Raw genomic sequence first — 18,559 nt, 5'->3', positions numbered from 1 at the left:
GGCCTTTTCAGTTGTCAGGGATAGGAAATATGTTGTTTTTAACATAAAAATATTTTATGAGTTTCATACTGATTTTTTCAGTATACACTTAGGAATAGATGATTTCGCAGAATTTCTTTAATTTTATATTTGTGCCTCACGCTAAAAATTTTGGTTTTAATCATATTGATTGATACCACTACTTATCAGTATTACTACTAACAATATGATTACTGAAAATAGTTTAAGAATTAAAAGCACTTCCCCAAATTCTTTTCATTTTTAGGATAGATTCCTCTCGGAATTTCTGGTAAAACTGTTTTAAGTCATTAAAAAAGGAAATAATTCCTTTTTGTATGAGTGTACCATCAATTCAATAAATATTTAGGTTTATTTCATTTTGCTTTTGAATTTTAGAGATGATAGTTTTTCAATTTTTTTTGAACAAGTAATTATGGAAAACATGTACATGGTTCCAGAGCTAAGTGTGTAAAACAAGGCAGAATCAGAAGTCTAGCTCTGATTCTGTTCCCTCTATTCCTCTTCCCTGCATTCTGTTTAAAACATATGAGCAAGCAGTGTGTGTGTGTGTGTGTGTATGTGTATGTGCGCACACACATGTCCATGCATGCACACGCACACACATGTAGTTTCTGTCTCCTAATCCCATCTTAGGTGAATGGTGGCACACTATGTATAATTTTCTTCTTGTTTTTTTGTCTTATTATTTCCTGCTGATCACTCCATAGAAGTATATAGAGGCATTCTTCATTTCTCTTTCATTGTGTGAATGTACCATGGTTTATTGTCAGTCCCATGTTAATGGACATTTGGGTTGTCTTTAGTGTCTTGCTGTTAGAAATAGTGCTGCAGTGAATATCTTGTAGATACAGTCATATCTTGTGTGAATATACCATGGTGTATTGTCAGTCTCATGTTAATGGACATTTGAGTTGTCTTTAGTCTTGCTGTTAGAAATAGTGCTGTAGTGAATACCTTCTACATACATATGTAATTTTTTTTCTATACTTTTGAGGGATATTTCAGTTTTAAATAGAATAACTTATTCAAGTGTAAGGTTACTGCTACAATGGATTGTTCTGGCAATAGTGGAGGATGCAAAAGGCCAGTCTTGTGATCTAGGGTAGTACTTTCAGTATTATGGGTCCACTGAGTTCTGTATTATTGTTCTTGTAATAACCACATTTATAGAGTAGCTTCTGTGTTTTCTAGTTTCACTTTCTTTAAAGTAGATTGAGACTTCAGAAACATTTGAAGCAATCTCAGCACAGAATTCTATCTTTTTTTTAAATTTTACATTTTTTTTATAGAGATAGGGTCTTGCCATGTTGTTCAGACTGGTCTCAAACTCCTGGCCTCAAGAGATCCTCCTACCTCAGCTCCCCAAAGCGCTGGGATTACAGGTATGAGCCACTGCACCTGGCCAGAATTCTGGTATTTTAGAATTGTTTTCTGTGTTTTTTAAATAGTTGTTTGCTATATACTCAATTTATCAAAAAATTTTAAGGAACATAGTAATTCGTCTTTATGGATGTTTTCCAAAGTGTTCAACTCAGTTTTTATAGAAATAGTAACTTCTTACTTTTGTAGCCACATTTTTGTCCATTTGTGATCAGTCTATATAGTATTAAATTGAAGCATTGCAGAATGAGTACAGCTGACATAAACAGGTTTGGAGATTAAACAATAGGTTTTTGAGGATGTACACAACTGGTAGTAGCAGAAATATACACATTGTTAGAGAGTAGCTTAATAAATGTAAGCATTCTTTATTTTCTGGGCATTTACTAATATATTTTAGGGAGGAAATGGATAGATAGCACTATTTCACTTCTAAAATTTTCCATTTCCAGGTAGGAGCCTGGCACTTGGAACATGCTCAGGAAATGATGGATGAACCAATTCATTGTTTAGGTCAGACTATGAAAATATGTGCTTTTCCATTTGTTTGCTTAGGATAATTGAATTAAATAGTCTAGGTTTTCCCAATGGGATTTAAAATAAAGTAAAAATATCTGAGATGTGAGAGCTGACTTTAAAAACTATTTCCTGGTTTACATTTATATTACTTTAAATTAGGTCTTGGGTTATTATTTTGATGATTGACTAAAACTTTTTTTCGCTTTTACTATAGTTTTTTCACTATAAAGTATTTTCGAGGTGGAGGAAATTAAAAAGAATGGATTCCAGGATCATAAAGCAGATAATAGTTGGTAGTGTTTTTTTACATTCTATCACCTGTGTGACAGTAGAAATAAAACTACTAGTTTTTAATAGACATTAACCACCTTTGGGGTTTCACCATGGGAAAATGGGAGCAATATTCCTTTTCTCTCTTTCAGCTTCTTTATGAAATACCCATATCACGGTCAGTGCAGAAAGGTTAGGAAACTGGAAAGATAGAAAGATTAATCATAAAAATTAAAGTTCCTGGAATATTTTACCCCTGCTCTGTATGGAACACCATAGGGAATACTAAACATGATGGTGCAGAAGACCATAGAGAATGCTAAAAAATATGCAACAGTCCAGGGAGCAGAGAGCCTTATATTTAGGCCAGGCTTTATACCCTGCAAGGAATGACTGTGTAATATGTTGTATCAGTCGGAGTTCTCCAAAGAAACAAAACCAATAGGGGTGTGTGTGTGTGTACACACAGATATACCTCTATGTATATAGATAGAGACTGGGGGAGAGAGAGATTTATTTTAAGGAATTGGCTCATATAATTGTGGAGACTAACAAGTCCAAAATCTGTAGGGTGGGCTGGCAGGCTGGAGGCTCAGGAAGAGTTGATTCTGGAGTTCAAGACTGAAGGCAGTCTGCTGGCAGAATTTCCTCTTCTTCTGGGGCAGGAAGTCTTTTTTATATTAAGGCTTTCAACTGATTGGTTGAGGCCCACCTGCATTATGGAAAGCGGTATGTTTTACTCAGTCTACTAATTTAGAAGCTGGGTGTAGTGACAGGCACCTGTAGTCCCAGATACTTGGGAGGCTGAGGCAGGAGGATCACTTGAGCCCAGGAGTTCAAGTCCAGCCTGGGCAACATAGTGAAACCCATCTCCTAAAAAAAAAAAAATAGCATCTCTTAAAAAAAAGTTGAACCCATCTAGGGGCAGTTAACAGAAACTCTTGGTATCCTTTCTGTGTTATCTTCCCACTCCTAATCTGCACCATGGTTTTACATTCCTAATAACAGACTTCTGACTGATAATGTTATGTGCACAGGGCTTGGTGAATATTTACTTTTCAGTTGGCAGAAGAATGAGAATAAAACAGTTTTTCGGTGTATCTGTATTGAGAAGCAGGTCTGGCATTACTCCCATTGTATATCTAAGAAAGGAAGTTTCAGCTGGGTGGTGTATTGACTTGAGACCTAGAGCAGGTGGATCACTTGACCTTTCTGTTTCCTCATTTGTAAAATGGGAATAAATTCTGTCCTGCCTTAAAAAAAAAAGTCTACCAATTTAAATGTTAATCTTATGTAAAAAATATCTTCACAGAAACATTCAGAATAATGTTTGACCAAATAGCTGGATATTGTGGCATAGTCAAGTTGACATGTGATATTAACCATGTCTTCAATATTGAAGGACTATTTTTATATGATTAATGTCCCCCTGTAAAGAAATTGGGTAAGTGCTATGGGTAGTAAGGAAGGGAAAGGGGAACTTATTTTGCTTGCAGAGGAGAGCTGCTTTGAGGTATGCTCTGTAGGCCAGGGAATTTTGGGCCTGATGGGCAAAGAGGGAAGGGCATCCCAAGAAAGTGGAACAGAATGAACAAGGGTAGGGTTGACCATGGCATGTACAGGGGTCCTTGAGAAGATTTGTCCTGCTTGGGCAGACATATCTCGGATGGTCAGGGGATAAGGGTGAGTAGGTGAGACAAATCCTGCTCTGGTTTTTCTGGTTTACTGCAGTATGTAGAGAATATGCTTGTTCTGGCCTGAGATGACAGCTGACTGGTGCAGAACAGTGTGTGCTACCGTCCTTATGTGCTACATTGTACAGTGACATGCTGAGAATTCTTTCTGCAGGAAGCACTTCAAATGAAGTATAATCGTCTTTGATTTTTCTTTTATAAACTATGGCCATTGTTACTTCCTCTAAAGATGCTTCAAAAGATCTATGTGTTTGTTAGGGAACATGAGATCTTCAAGTGATAAGGATTGCTCGAAGGAATTCTAGTCTCTAAACCTTGGAATATTTTTGAATCTGTTAACGTTATTCTGTAGTAGAAATAGAATTGAGCACCTTTTTCCCCAGATCATAAAGATCATAAATAGCTTTTAGTATGTAATAGGTATGAAAATGTCTAATAAAAAAACTCTGCTGATAAAAATAATTATTAGAGGGAAAAACCTATGTGGTAAATTGTTACAAAATGACTCCTAATGAATGACCCTCCCTAACCCCAGCTCTTCCTTCCTGGTTTGCAGTGTGACTTTACTTGTTTCTCTCATTGTCTTAGTCCAGTTGTGCTGCTGTAACAGAGTATCTGAGACGGGGTAATTGATAGAGAATAGAGATTTAGTTCTTACCATTCTGCAGCCTAGGTGAGGACTTTCTTGCTGCATCATCCTGTCGTGGAAGGCAGATGGGCAAGAGAGCAAGCACATCCATGAGATGGAGAGAAGGGAAGGGGCCTGAACTCATTCTTCTATTAGGAACCTACTCCCATTGTAACTAACCTACTTCCTCAATAACAGCATTGATCCATTAGTGAGGGCAGAGCTTTCATGGCCTAATCACCTCTTAAAAGTCCCATCTGTCAACACTGTTGCATTGGGGATTAAGTTTCCAGTACATGAACTTGGGGGACACATCCAAACCATAGCACCCATCAAGTGCTAGAGACTCTTTTCCCCCTTCTTGACTTTGGGCTCAATCATGTGACTTGAATGGAATACCACCAGACACAATGCAATAGAAGCACCATGTGTAGTGGGAGAACTGCCTTAGGATGCTGCTGCCACCATGTGAAGAAGCCTAGAGTAAAAGGCCACATGGAGAAGGCCCTGCCTTTCCTGCTGAGCCTATTGAAGCTGCCTATGTAAGTCAGGTAAGGGCAGCAGAAGAGCTACCCAGCCAATCCATGGAATTATGAGAAATAGGAAATCATGTCTGTTTAAGCAGCAAAGTTTTGAGTAGTTCGTTACATAGTAAGGGAAAATGGAGCATCCTGTGGTAAGTGGCTGGAATCCATTCCGACAGTTCTAATCATGGCTTCATTGCTGAGCCTTCAAGGAGGGAGGCAGAGAAGTTTTAAGTTTCTTCTCTAATGGTCTGGTGAATACCCAGAACTCTGGGCTGCTGAAGCCTTGACCTTTCCTTCATCCTCCTTTCCTTATCTATAGGGATCAGATACTATTCCCTGAAGAGCTCTTGGAGGAGCTGAAGAAGGTAGACCATTTCTTTTCTTTTCTTTCTTTTTTTTTTTTTTTTTTGAGACGGAGTCTCACTTGTCACCCAGGCTGGAGTGCAATGTCATGATCTTGGGTCACTGCAACCTCCGCCTCCCAGATTCAAGCAGTTCTGCCTCAACCTCCCAAGTAGCTGGGATTACAGGTGCCCACCACCATGCCTGGCTAATTTTTTTATTTTTAGTAGAGACAGTTTCACCATGTTGGCCAGGCTGGTCACAAACTCCTGACCTCAGCTGTTTGTCACCTCGGCCTCCCAAAGTAGTGAGATTATAGGTATAAGTTGCTGCACTTGGCCGAAGGTTGACTATTTCTGTGCTTGATTGATTGAAAGTGTTTTTCAATTCCAAAAGCAGTTAAAACTCATACTTTCTTTCTCAGAAATGAAATGCTAAAAAAAAAAAACAAAAAAAAACAAAAAAACTAACAAATCTTCTCTTACCTTAACTCTTGAGTATTTTTGTGTACTTTAGCAAGGGAATACTGTGTCTATTCCATAATTTCCCTGAGATGCAAAATCTTTTAAGAAAGTCCAGACATTAGTCTAGGCCCTTTTTCCAGTAATCACACCTGGTTTACCTAATTCATATACTTGCCAGAGTGGTTGTGCTGAGGTCTTCCCAAGTAATTGAAGGAGTCCCTGTAGCATGCACTGTCTGGAGCTGAGTCCTACCTGCCCCGCATTACCATCTCACTCTCACGCAGCTGTGACCCCTCTCTAATACTCTGCTTCTGGGGATTCTAAATTGCATACACTGGCTTTCAGCCTGACTGCTTTCTCCTGGCCAAGCACTTGCAATTGGACAGGACTTCTAGCATTAGGCTCCCTTGTTTTCCTTGGGGGCTCAGGTTTATGGACTTTCTTTCTACTGGATAGCATTGTTGGCACACCTTGAATCCATTCTGCCACTCTTCTTGGCTTTAACCTCTGAGACTGCGTGTTGGAAAATTACCCCACATAGTCTACTAGAATAAAGATGAAAGAATAGAAGGATATGGGCTATAGTTTTTAAATGCAATGTTTCTTTTCTGTGGCTTGTGGTATAAATTTGTAAGTGAACTCAAAAAATGATACAGTTAAATAGCTGTTGTGAATTAGACCTAACTATTTGAGGCATATATTAGTGCCTTAAAATAACCCACTTTTGAAATATCTAATTTATTATCTTTGCCAGATTTTAGGCAGATATAACCATTGCTTCAGTTAAGTGTCCCTCTGTATAGACAAAAGGCAGCAGAAGGCATGTCATTATTTAATACTTCAAATGTGAAATCCATGTTATCTTCTGTATCCATAGGGATTATAATAGCTCTTCTTTACCACAACAAAGCCAGCAACATACCATGATTTATTTTAGTCCTTCCCATAGCAGTGCCACTGTGAAATTGAAAAAACAACGCTACATATCTTAGGTTCACCTGGTAGGTTGATGCATGCTATCATATTTAGTGAAGTATAAGATGTGCATTTTTATCCATTCTAACATCTCTGAAATTGGCACCTTGGAATCCCAGTTTAGTCAGGGGCAATTATTGTCTAGTTGTCTAAAACCATTTGTTGGCACCTTTTGTAAGATCGGGTAAATGCTAGCTGCTGAGAGTCCTTGAAATACGACTGTGAAAGCTTGGGCAAATTGATTAATTTCACTAAGCCATGCATGAAAAGGAGATAAAAGTTGGGGGCTGCGGTGGCTCCGGCCAGTTGTCCTGGCGCTTGAGGAGGCAAGGCCATGAGTTCAAGGCCAACCTGAGCAACACAACGAGCTCTCATTGATTAACAAAAAAAAAAAGAAAAGGAGATAAAAGTTTCTCTACCTCCTGGCACTGCTGTGAGTTTTAAATGAAATATGCATGTAAAGTACTTATGATTTGCAAGTGCTTTCTTCTCATTTTTTCGTCCAGCATTATTATTTACAGGTAGTATTTCTATACTTTTCAGATTCTTTAGATACTTTATTATCTGTGTAAACCATTTATGGTTTGGATTTTATTTTCCACTTCCGCGTTGCTTATTTATTATTGTTTTATTTAACATTAATTGTTTCCTTTATTACTTCTAGTAATGCTCTGCATTTTTTTGGTGGGGGACAAGGTCTTATGTTGTCCAGGCTAGTCTCAAACTCCTAGCATAAAGTGATCCTCCCACCTCAGCCTCCCAAGGAGCTGGGACTACAGGTACAAGCCACTGCACCTGGCAATGCTCTAAATTACTCTAGGAGATTTAAAAACTAACAAACTGGCCGGGCACAGTGGCTCAAGCCTGTAATCCCAGCACTTTGGGAGGCTGAGGCGGGTGGATCACGAAGTCAAGAGATCGAGACCATCCTGGTCAACATGGTGAAACCCCGTCTCTACTAAAAATACAAAAAAATTAGCTGGGCATGGTGGCGCGTGCCTGTAATCCGAGCTCCTCAGGAGGCTGAGGCAGGAGAATTGCCTGAACTCAGGAGGCGGAGGTTGCGGTGAGCGGAGATCGCGCTTGCACTCCAGCCTGGGTAACAAGAGCGAAACTCCGTCTTAAAAAAAAAAAAAAAAAACTGGCCGGGCGCAGTTGCTCAAGCCTGTAATCCCAGCACTTTGGGAGGCCGAGGCGGGTGGATCACGAGGTCAACAGATCGAGACCATCTTGGTCAACATGGTGAAACCCCGTCTCTACTAAAAATACAAAAAAAATTAGCTGGGCACGGTGGTGCGTGCCTGTAATCCCAGCTGCTCGGGAGGCTGAGGCAGGAGAATTGCCTGAACCCAGGAGGCGGAGGTTGCGGTGAGCCGAGATCGCGCCATTGCACTCCAGCCTGGGTAACAAGAGCGAAACTCCGTCTCAAAAAAAAAAAAACAAAAAAAAACTAACAAACTTCAGCCTTTTGTTTTTGGGTAAACTTTAGTCTGTGGGATATGTTTTTATGCCTTAGGATTTCTTCACTATTGGTAATTGCATATATATTTTTTGATAGTTACTGCTTTATTCTTTTTTTTTTTTTTCTGTGAGACAGGATCACCCTGTCACCCAGGCTGGAGTGTAGTGGTGTGATCTTGGCTCACTGCAGCCTCTGTCCCATTGGCTCAGGTGATCCTCCCACCTCAGTCTTTCAAGTAGCTGGTACCACAGGCATGTGCCATCACAGCCAGCAAACTTTTTTTATTTTTAGTAGAGATGGGCTCTCACCATGTGGCCCAGGCTGGTCTGAAACTCTTGAGCTTAAGTGATCCACTGCCTTGGCCTCCCAAAGTGCTAAGATTACAAGTGTGAGCCACCACTCCTGGCCTTCTTTATTCTTGCTGCATTAAAAAAATTTAGTTCATGGCCGGGCATGGTGGCTCACGCCTGTAATTTCAGCACTTTGGGAGGCCAAGGCAGGTGGATTGCCTGAGGTCAGGACTTCGAGACTAGTCTGGCCAATGAGGTGAAACCCAGTCTCTACTAAAAATACAAAAAACCTTAGCCAAGCGTGGTGGCGTATACCTGAATCCCAGCCACTCAGGAGGCTGAGACAGGGAAATTGTTTAAACCAGGAAGGTGGAGGTTGCAGTGAGCCGAGATCATGCCACTGCAGTCCAGCCTAGGTGACAGAGTGAGACTCTGAATTAAAAAAAAAAAAAAGGGAGAACGATCCAAGACGGCCGATCGCTAACATCCCGGGATTGCAGCTCTCAGGGAAGGCGCGGAGAACTAGAGGACGCCACACTTTCAGACAAATTCTGGTCGCTCACGGAGCAGAAGATCCCCCAGTGGAGGAAACACACGGGTGGCCAGCGCGACTCTCGTGGCTGGTGCAGCGGTTCCGCCTTCACCTCGGTGCGGCAGCTCTCGGAGCAGAGTAGACAGGTTTGGAGGACCCACCCACATGGGCCCCCAGCACAACACCAGAGCCCGGCACAGCGGTTGTGACGGCACCTCGGCGCAGCAGCGCTCGGCGCAGAGTAAACGGACGGTTCCCCTTCTGACTGAGGTTTGGAGCCCCGGGAAGGCAGAGTCGCCTACTACGGACACAAGAAGGAAGCCAGACAGGAGAATCCTGGGCAGAAAAGCACCATCAGTTTTAACGCCGCTGCTCTGGCCCTGGGAACTAACAACCTGGACTTCCACTCAAGAGACCTAATCTGAAAGTTGGTAATTTCAAAGACGACAGGAGGATAAATTTACAATGACGGGAAGAAACCAGCGTAAAAAAGCTGAGAATACTCAAAGTCAGAACGCCTCTCCCTCCAAAGATGATCACAGTTCCGCATCAACAATGGAACAAGGCTTGATGGAGAACGAGCGCCTCCTGATGACAGAATCACTCTTCAAGGAATGGATAATAAGAAACTTCGGTGAGTTAAAAGACCATGTTGTAGCCCAGCGTAAAGAAACTAGGAACTTTGAAAAAAGGTTTGATGAACTCCTATTGAGAATAGACAACTTAGAGAGGAGTATGAGTGAATTAATGGAACTGAAGAATACAATACAGGAACTCCGAGAAGTATGCACAGGTTTAAACACTTGAATTGTTCAAGCAGAAGAAGGGATATCAGAGGTCAAAGTCCAACTTAATGAAATAAAACGTGAAGAAAAGATTAGAGAAAAAAGGTTAAAAAGAAATGAGCAAAGTCTCCAAGAAATGTGGGACTATGTGAAAAGACCAAATTTACGTTTGTTAGGTGTACCTGAATGCGATGGAGAGAATGAATCCAAGCTGGAAAATACCCTTCAGGATATTATTCAGGAAAATTTTCCCAAACTAGCAAAGCAGGTCAACATTCAACCCCAGGTAATACAGAGAACACCACAAAGATATTCTTCAAGAAGAGCAACCCCAAGGCACATAATCGTTAGATTCACCAGGGTTGAAACGAAGGAGAAAATACTAAGGGCAGCCAGAGAGAAAGGTCAGATTACCCACAAAGGCAAGCCAATCAGACTTACAGCAGATCTCTCGGCAGAAACTCTACAAGCCAGAAGAGAGTGGGGGCCAATATTCAACATCCTCAAAGAACAGAACCTTCAGCCCAGAATTTCATATCCAGCCAAACTAAACTTGACAACTGAAGGAAAAATAAAATCTTTTATGAACAAGCAAGAACTCAGAGATTTTATTACCACCAGGCCTGCTTTACAAGAGCTTCTGAAAGAAGCATTACACACAGAAAGAAACAACCAGTATTAGCCTTTCTAAAAATACACCAAAAAGTAAAGAGCACCAACATAAAGAAGAATTTATACCAACGAATGGATAAAACAGCCAGTCAACATCAAATGGCAGTAACCCTAGATTTAAACTGACTAAATCTCCTAATCAAAAGACACAGCCAAAACCCAATGGCATGTTACATCCAGACCTGTTTCACATGCAAGGATACACAAAGACTCAAAACAAAGGGATTTTGGAGAGCAAAAATAAATAATAAATAAATAAAAAGCAGGAGTTGCAATTCTTATATCGGATAAAATAGATTTTAAAGCAACAAAGATATAGTGGTAAAAGGATCAATGCAACAACAAGAGCCAACGATCCTAATACCCAGATTCAATGAGACTTAGATTCAGTGAGACAGAAACTTAAGAAGGATATCAAGGACTCGAACTCAGATCCGGAACAAGTAAACTTTATAAATATTTATAGAGCTCTCCACTTCAAATACACAAAATATACATTTTAGTCAATACCACATCACACCTACCCATAAGTTTAAATGAAACATTGATGGGCCATTATTAATAACCAATTTTTTTCAAAATAAAGCAATATTTCCATTTACTCTCCCTCTTTCTTTTCCTCTTTCTTCCTCTCCTTTACTTATTATTATTTTTTTTCTTTTTTTCTCTCAAAAAAAAAAAAGAAATCAACTTGTAAACCTCTAGATCCAGGTCAGCAATGTCTCTCTCATTGCTTGATTCCCTTCCTTCCCTTCCCTCCCTCCCTCCCTCCCTTTCTTCATCCCTTCCTTCCTCCCTACTGTCCTTCTTCTCTCCCTTCCTGCCTTCCTCCCCCCACACACAAAAAAAAATTCAGCTCATTTTTATATTTTAAAATGAACTCGTTTTTAATAGTTTTTTTTTAAGAAAAAAAATACGTTAAGTTCTGGAGTACATGTGTAGATCTTGCGGGATTGTTGCATAGGTACACACGTGCCATGATGCTTTGCTGCCTCCATCCCCCCATGACCTACATTAGGCATTTCTTCCAGTGTTATCCCTCTCTAACCTCCCTACCCCCACTATCCCTCCCTTAGCTCCCCATCCCTCAACAGACTCCAATGTGTGATGTTCCCCTCCCTGTGTCCATGTGTTCTCATTGTTCAGCACCCACCTATGAGTGAGAATGTGCAGTGTTTGGTTTTCTGTTTTTGTGTCAGTTTGCTGAGAATGATGGTTTCCAAATTCGTCCATGTCCCTACAAAGGACATGAACTCATCCTTTTTTGTGGCTGCATAATATTCCATGGTGTATATTTGCCATATTTTCTTTATCCAGTCTTTTTTTTTTTTTAGAATTTAAATATATTATAGTTAATTATTATGGCTCCCACCAGGGATTCTTTGGAATATTTTTTTTAATTGCATTTTAGGTTTTGGGGTACATGTGAAGAACATGCAAGATAGTTGCATAGGTACATATGTGGCAGTGATTTGCTGCCTTCCTCCCCTTCACCTATATCTGGCATTTCTCCCCATGCTATCTCTCCCCAACTCCCCACCCCACACTGTCCCTCCCCTATTCCCCCCAACAGACCCAAGTGTGTAGTGCTCCCCTCCCTGTGTCCATGTGTTCTCCTTGTTCAGCACCCGCCTGTGAGTGAGAACATGCGGTATTTCGTTTTCTGTTCTTGTGTCAGTTTGCTGAGAATGATGTTCTCCAGGTTCATCCATGTCCCTACAAAGGACACCAACTCATCATTTTTGATTGCTGCATAATATTTCATGGTGTATATGTGCCACATTTTCCCTGTCCAGTCTATCATCGATGGGCATTTTGGTTGATTCTAGGTCTTCGCTATTGTAAACAGTGCTGCAATGAACATTCGTGTGCATGTGTCCTTATAGTAGAATGATATATAGTCCTTTGGATATATACCCAGTAATGGGATTGCTGGGTCAAATGGAATTTCTATTTCTAGGTCCTTGAGGAATCGCCACACTGTCTTCCACAATGGTTGAACTAATTTACACTCCCACCAGCAGTGTAAAAGTGTTCCTATTTCTCCACATCCTCTTTAGCATCTGTTGTCTCCAGATTTTTTAATGCTCACCATTCTAACTGGCGTGAGATTGTATCTCAATGTAGTTTTGATTTGCATTTCTCTAATGACCAGTGACGATGAGCATTTTTTCATGTTTGTTGGCCTCATGTATGTCTTCTTTTGTAAAGTGTCTGTTCATATCCTTTGCCCACTTTTGAATGGGCTTGTTTGTTTTTTTCCTGTAAATCTGTTTGAGTTCTTTGTAAATTCTGGATATCAGCCCTTTGTCAGATGGGTACACTGCAAAGATTTTTTCCCATTCTGTTGGTTGCCGATTCACTCTAGTGACTGTTTCTTTTGCTGTGCAGAAGCTGTGGAGTTGGATTAGGTCCCATTTGTCTATTTTGGCTTTTGGTGTTTTGGTCATGAAGTCCTTGCCTACTCCTATGTCCCTGAATGGTTTTGCCTAGATTTTCTTCTAGGTTTTTTATGGTGCCAGGTCTTATGTTTAAGTCTTTAATCCATCTGGAGTTAATTTTAGTGTAAGGTGTCAGGAAGGGGTCCAGTTTCTGCTTTCTGCACATGGCTAGCCAGTTTTCCCAACACCATTTATTAAATAGGGAATCCTTTCCCCATTGCTTGTTTTTGTCAGGTTTATCAAAGATTGTATGGTTGTAGATATGTTGTGTTGCCTCCGATGCCTCTGTTCTGTTCCATTGGTCTATATCTCTGTTTTGGTACCAGTACCATGCTGTTTTGCTTACTGTAGCCTTGTAGTATAGTTTGAAGTCTGGTAGTGTGATGCCTACTGCTGTGTTCTTTTTACTCAGAATTGACTTGGCAATGCGGGCTCTCTTTTGGTGTCATATGAAGTTTAAGGTGTTTTTTTCCAATTCTGTGAAGAAGGTCATTGGTAGCTTGATGGGGATAGCGTTGAATCTGTAAATTACTTTGGGCAGTATGGCCGTTTTCATGATATCGATTCTTTCTAACCATGAACATGGAATGTTTCTCCATCTGTTTGTGTCCTCTCTTATTTCATTGAGCAGTGGTTTGTAGTTTTCCTTGAAGAGGTCCCTTACGTTCCTTGTAAGTTGTATTCCTAGGTATTTTATTCTCTGTAGCAATTGTGAATGGCAGTTCGTTCTTGATTTGGCTTTCTTTAAGTCTGTTATTGGTGGAATAACAGGAATGCTTGTGATTTTTACACATTGATTTTATATCCTGAGACTTTGCTGAAGTTGCTTATGAGTTTCAGGATATTTGGGGCTGAGATGATGGGGTCTTCTAGATACATTATCATGTCGTCTGCAAATAGAGACAGTTTGGCTTCCTTCTTTCCTATTTGAATACCCTTTATTTCTTTTTCTTGCCAGATTGCTCTGGCTAGAACTTCCAGTACTATATTGAATAGGAGTGGTGAGAGAGGGCATCCTTGTCTAGTGCCAGATTTCAAAGTGAATGCTTCCAGTTTTTGCCCATTCAGTATGATATTGACTGTTGGTTTGTCATAAATAGCTTTTATTATTTTGAGATACATTCTGTCAATACTGAGTTTATTGAGGGTTTTTAGCATAAAAGGCTGTTGAATTTTGTCAAAGGCCTTCTAACTGTATCAATTGAGATAATCATGTGGTTTTTGTTTTTGGTTCTGTTTATGTGGTGAATTACATTTATAGACTTGCGTATGTTGAACCAGCCTTGCATCTCTGGGATGAATCCTACTTGATCGTGGTGGATAAGCTTTTTGATGTGCTGTTGCAATCGGCTTGCCAGTATTTTATTGAAGATTTTTGCATGTATGTTCATCATGAATATTGGCCTGAAGTTTTCTTTTCTTGCTGAGTCTCTGCCAGGTTTTGGTATCAGGATGATGTTGGTCTCATAAAATGATTTGGGAAGGATTCCCTCTTTTTGGATTATTTGGAATAGTTTCAGAAGGAATGGTACCAGCTCCTCTTTGTGTGTCTGGTAGAATTCGGCTGTGAACCCATCTGGACCTGGGCTTTTTTTGTGTGGTAGGCTCTTAATTGCTGCCTCAACTTCAGATCTTGTTATTGGTCTATTCATAGTTTCTACTTCTTCCTAGTTTAGGCTTGGGAGGACGCAAGTGTCCAGGAATTTATTCATTTCTTTCAGGTTTACTAGTTTATGTGCATAGAGTTGTTTGTAATATTCTCTGATGATGGTTTGAATTTCTGTGGGATCTGTGGTGATTTCCCCTGTATCGTTTTTTATTGCATTGATTTGGTCATTCTCTCTTTTCTTTTTTAACAGTCTGGCTAGTGGTCTATTTTATTGATCTCTTCAAAAACCAGCTCCTGGATTTATTGATTTTTTTAATGGTTTTTTGTGTCTCTATCTCCTTCAGTTCTGCTCTGATCTTAGTTATTTCTTGTCTTCTACTAGGTTTTGAGTTTTTTTGATCTTGCTCCTCTAGCTCTTTCAATTTTGACGATAGGGTGTCAATTTTGGATCTCTCCACTCTTCTCATGTGGGCACTTAATACTATATATTTTCCTCTAGAGACTGCTTTAAATGTGTCTCAGAGATTATGGTATGTTGTGTCTTCATTCTCGTCGGTTTCAAAGAACTTCTCTATTTCTGCCTTCATTTCATTGTTTATCCAGTCAACATTCAATAGCCAGGTTTTCAGTTTCGATGAAGCTGTGAGGTTCTGACTTAGATTCTGAATTCTGAGTTCTAACTTGATTGCACTGTGATCTGAGAGACTGTTTGTTATCATTTCCGTTTTTTTGCATTTGCTGAGGAGTGTCAGTTTTAGAGTAGCTGTCATGTGGTGCTGAGAAGAATGTATATTCTGTGGATTTGGGGTAGATAGTGATGTAAATGTCTATCAGGTTTGCTTGTTCCAGGTCTCAGTTCAAGTCCTGGATATGCTTGTTAATTTTCTGTCTGGTTGATCTGCCTGATATTGACAGTGGTTCTTCATCCAGTGTTATCACTGATGGACATTTGTGTTGGTGCTAGGTCTTTGCCATTGTAAACAAGGCCACAGTGAACATATGTGTGCTTGTGTCTTTATAATAGAACGATTTATAATCCTTTGTGTATATACCCAGTAAAGGGATTGCTGGGTCAAATTGTATTTTTATTTCTAGATCTTTGAGGAATCACCATACTATCTTCCACAATGGTTGAACTAATTTACACTCCCACCAACAGTGTAAAAGCATTCCTATATCTCTACATCCTCTCCAGCATCTATTGTCTGCAGATTTTTTGATGATCATCTTTCTAACTGGCATGAGATGGTATCTCAGTGTGGTTTTATTTCTATTTCTCTAATGACCAGTGTTGATGAGCATTTTTTCATATGTTTGTTGGCCACATAAATGTCTTTTTTTGAAGTGTCTGTTCATATCCTTTGCCCATTTTTTGATGGGGTTGTTTGTTTTTTTCTTGTAAATCTGCTTTAGTTCTTTGTGGATTCTGGATATTAGCCCTTTGTCAGATGGGTAGCTTGCAAAAAATTTTTCCCATTGTGTTGGTTGCCAGTTCACTCTAATGATTGTTTCTTTTGCCATGCAGAAGCTCTTAAGTTTAATTAGATTCCATTTGTCTATTTTGGCTTTTGTTGTCATTGCTTTTGGTGTTTTAGCCATGAAGTTCTTGCCTATGACTATGTCCTGAATGGTTTTGCCTGGGTTTTCTTCTAGGGTTTTTATGGTGTTAGTTCTTATGTTTAAATCTTTAATCCATCTGGAGTTAATTTTAGTATAAGAAAGGGGTCCAGTTTCAGCTTCCAGTACATGGCTAGCCAGTTTTTCCAACACCATTTATTAAACAGGGAATCCTTTCCCCATTGCTTTTGTCAGGTTTGTCAAAGATCAGATGGTTGTAGGTGTGTGGTGTTACTTCTGAGGCCTCTGTTCTGTTCTGTTAGTCTACATTTCTGTTTTGGTATCAGTACCATGCTGTTTTGATTACTGTAGCCTTGTAATACAGTTTGAAGTCAGGTAGGCTGGTGCCTCCAGCTTTGTTCTTTTTGCTTAGGATTGACTTGGCTATGTGGGCTCTCTTGTGGTTCCATATGAAGTTTAAGGTGTTTTTTTCCAGTTCTGTGAAGAAGGTCAATGATAATTTGATGGGGATAGCATTGGATCTATAAATTATTTTGGGCAGTATGGCCATTTTCATGATATTGAGTCTTGCTAACCATGAGCATGGAATGTTTTTCCATCTGTTTTTGTCCTCTCATATTTCCTTGGGCAGTGGTTTATAGTTCTCCTTGAAGAGGTCCTTCACATCCTTTGTTAGTTATATTCTTAGGTATTTTGTTCTCTTTGTGGTAATTGTGAATGGGAGTTTGCTCATGATTTGGCTCTCTGTCTGTTTATTAGTATATAGGAATGCCTGTGATTTTTGCACATTGATTTTGTATCCTGAGACTTTGCTGAAGTTGCTTATCATCTTAAGGAGATTTTGGGCTAAGACGATGGAGTCTTCTAAATATACAATCATGTCGTCTGCAAATAGAGACAATTTGACTTCCTCCTTTCCTAATTGAATACCCTTTATTTCTTTTTCTTGCCTGATTGCTCTGGCTAGAACTTCTAGTACTGTGTTGAATAGGAATGGTGAGATAGGGCACCCTTAACAGGCCAAGCCCAAATAACAAAACTTTGCATCAGACTTTTTATTTAGTGGGTGACATATGGAGACCTTATAGTGTTTCTCTGTCATCTTCCCTGAAATTTCTCAGAGCTTTCAAGTTTAATTTTGGCCTTCATTTCAGTGAAAGGCAGGAGGAAGGCAATCTTTATAGCTTAAGATTTGTGCCTTGCTAACCAGTGCTTAAGTGAAAGTGAGACAGCAAGTGTGGCATGGGCAGCCTTATTCCCTAGCTGAGTGAAGGAAAGAAGGCTTTGCAGTGATATTAGTGCAGTAGCATATTTGAGCAATTGTTCAACTGTTTGATAGCAAGCTTCCGTAACTTGCTATCTGTCCAGCATTAGGGTTTTCTTTTTAAAGGCAATTTTTAAAGTTTATTTGAGGTATTTGACGATCAGCGATTAGTTCTCATCCACATTGTCTGTAGATTTTTGAAAGTGGTAACAGGTACATACGTAACCAAAATACAGAGCTTATTTGGTGAATCTTCATCCTCATTACGTTTTTTGGACAGCCGCACACGGATTTGGTATGGGGCATTCCTTCTAATACAGATAACTTTAGCACCTTATTCCTTTGGCCCAGACAGCTTTGTTGAGCCTGGTATCAATGCGCACATCTGGAGTTCCCGTCTCCTTCATAGCAAATTTCCGTATCTCTTTGAGTGCTTGAGGGGCACACTTCTTGAAGCCCACTCCATGGATGCGCTTGTGAATGTTGATGGTGTATTCTCGGGTCACCATGTCGTTGATGGCAGAACGGCCGTTTTTCTTCTCGCCACCCTTCTTTGTGGGAGCCATTCTGTCGGGTCCAAGGTGGAAAGCAGCATTAGGTTTTTGACTCAAAGGTTGACATTTCTCATCTGTAACTTAAGACACTTAACTTTTCCTGTGTCTTAAAATGCTTTTATCAGTAATTCTTAACTACTTATAATTTCCATCTTTTAGAATTACTCTTAAAGATACTTAGATTACATTACATTATATTTGAATTCCATTACAAATTTCAGCTAAGTTTGATATGGTCAGTCTGCTGCAGATATTTAAAGGTCAGTGGTTTCTTCCCATTTGCAATGAATTGTACCAGGTTGACAAATACTGAAGTTTTATTAGTGCTTTCCAGATCTCCACTAGGGTATTTGAAGTTTGAGTTAAAAATGAAATTCTCAGACATTTTTGGCTGCTGTCTCAGGGAGATTGATCCAACCAGCATTTATTGAATAGATCTTTTGTGATAGGCATTGGGCCACAGAAAAAGAGATGCAAAAGGGAGCAAGATGAGATGCTGCCTTTGGGGAGCTTATGGCTGAGGAGGGGAGAAAGTCATTAATTAAAGAGCTC

At 39.8% G+C, this 18,559-nt stretch overlaps 1 protein-coding gene and 1 pseudogene across 12 annotated transcripts in view; one reads left to right on the top strand and one right to left on the bottom strand.

The window, feature by feature from the left end:
* The window catches only part of MARCHF8 (membrane associated ring-CH-type finger 8), a 137,156-nt gene that overhangs the window by 31,159 nt on the left and 87,438 nt on the right, over nt 1–18,559 (top strand). The gene's annotated exons all lie outside the window — the stretch shown is intronic.
* Nucleotides 17,614–18,023, bottom strand: LOC118146255 (large ribosomal subunit protein eL31 pseudogene; annotated as a pseudogene).

This window comes from Callithrix jacchus, chromosome 12 (genome assembly GCF_049354715.1).
Source record: "Callithrix jacchus isolate 240 chromosome 12, calJac240_pri, whole genome shotgun sequence".
In the NCBI taxonomy this organism is placed as follows: Eukaryota; Metazoa; Chordata; class Mammalia; order Primates; family Cebidae; genus Callithrix; species Callithrix jacchus.
The sequence above is the reverse complement of the archived record's forward strand: the minus strand, read 5'-3'. Positions and strand labels throughout refer to the sequence as shown.